This window comes from Solanum tuberosum, unplaced genomic scaffold (genome assembly GCF_000226075.1).
Source record: "Solanum tuberosum cultivar DM 1-3 516 R44 unplaced genomic scaffold, SolTub_3.0 scf00016, whole genome shotgun sequence".
Taxonomy (NCBI): domain Eukaryota; kingdom Viridiplantae; phylum Streptophyta; class Magnoliopsida; order Solanales; family Solanaceae; genus Solanum; species Solanum tuberosum.
This window is the reverse complement of record NW_006238942.1, coordinates 83,867-85,059: the sequence shown is the minus strand read 5'-3', so window position 1 is coordinate 85,059 and position 1,193 is coordinate 83,867.

Genomic DNA, 1,193 nt, shown 5'->3' with positions numbered 1-1,193 from the left:
AATGATTTCAAGGGCATACTTTGTATTGTATATGTCCAGTACCTATGCATTCATATAACAAGTATAATCTTTAGATGAGACGATTCACACAATTTAATATCGAACTATATACACACCTGTCCAAAAGTTGTTCCCTAGCAGGAGTTGGTGGCAAGTCACCAGTGAATTTTATGCCCGAATCAACTTGGGCAGCACCTCCATATTTGGTCAACCATCTTCTAAAACCAACCACAAGTGCATCTGTCTTTGTTGGTACATAACAAACTTTTTGCCAATTCTGTGGACCCTTTTCCCTTAGCTTATGCTCCTTAAAAAAGGAAATAAATATTTCAAATTGTAAGTCTTTTTTTCAAAAATTGACATTCAAAAATAAAATTTGAAAATATTTAACTACACAAATTGTTTCTTTAAAATATTGGAGTATTACTTTTCTATGTTGCTTGAACTCTTTACAAAATAATGTCGGGTATGTATCAGATTCTAAAAAAATAGTGCGTTATTGGAGAAACTGACACAAGTATAATAATATTCTTAGAGAGTCAGATGAAAAACATAATTAATTTCTACTAATCAATTTTCAAGAGATAAACAACATATACCTAGTTGTAAACAATAAAATTAGCGTCGAGAAAATAATAATCAAGAACGAAAAATTATACAACAATCGTTTTATTATTTCAAAGTGTGAGTGTTACAATCTTTATGATTCCTATGAATTCGCCTTTTCGAATATAAATTCAAGGGTTCTTGAGCTTGTTCTTGAATCCGGCGGTCTTGATCTTGATCGTTCTTGAACTTTAATCTTGGATTCAAGGGCCTTTGGGTTTTTAAGGGGGCCGGCTTACGGGCCAGACCTCTCTCTGACCTGATAACTAGTATCGCCTCCCCGCACAGCCCTATCAGCGGGCCCTTCCTTTTTGCAATACTTAAAAGAGTCTCTCATGGCCCAATTATTATTACAGTGTTCTTGAATCTTTGATGAACTTGGACTTTAACTTTATCTTTATCTTGAACTTAATCTTTCTTGAACATGATCTTGAACTTTATCTTGATCTTGACTTGAACTTTATCTTGATCGTGACTTCTAGTTGAATTCAAGGGTTTCGAGCTTGATCTTGAATCTGGTAGTCTTGATCTTGATCGTTCCTGAACTTGAACTTTATCTTGATCTTGACTTCTAGTTGTCTTAAACT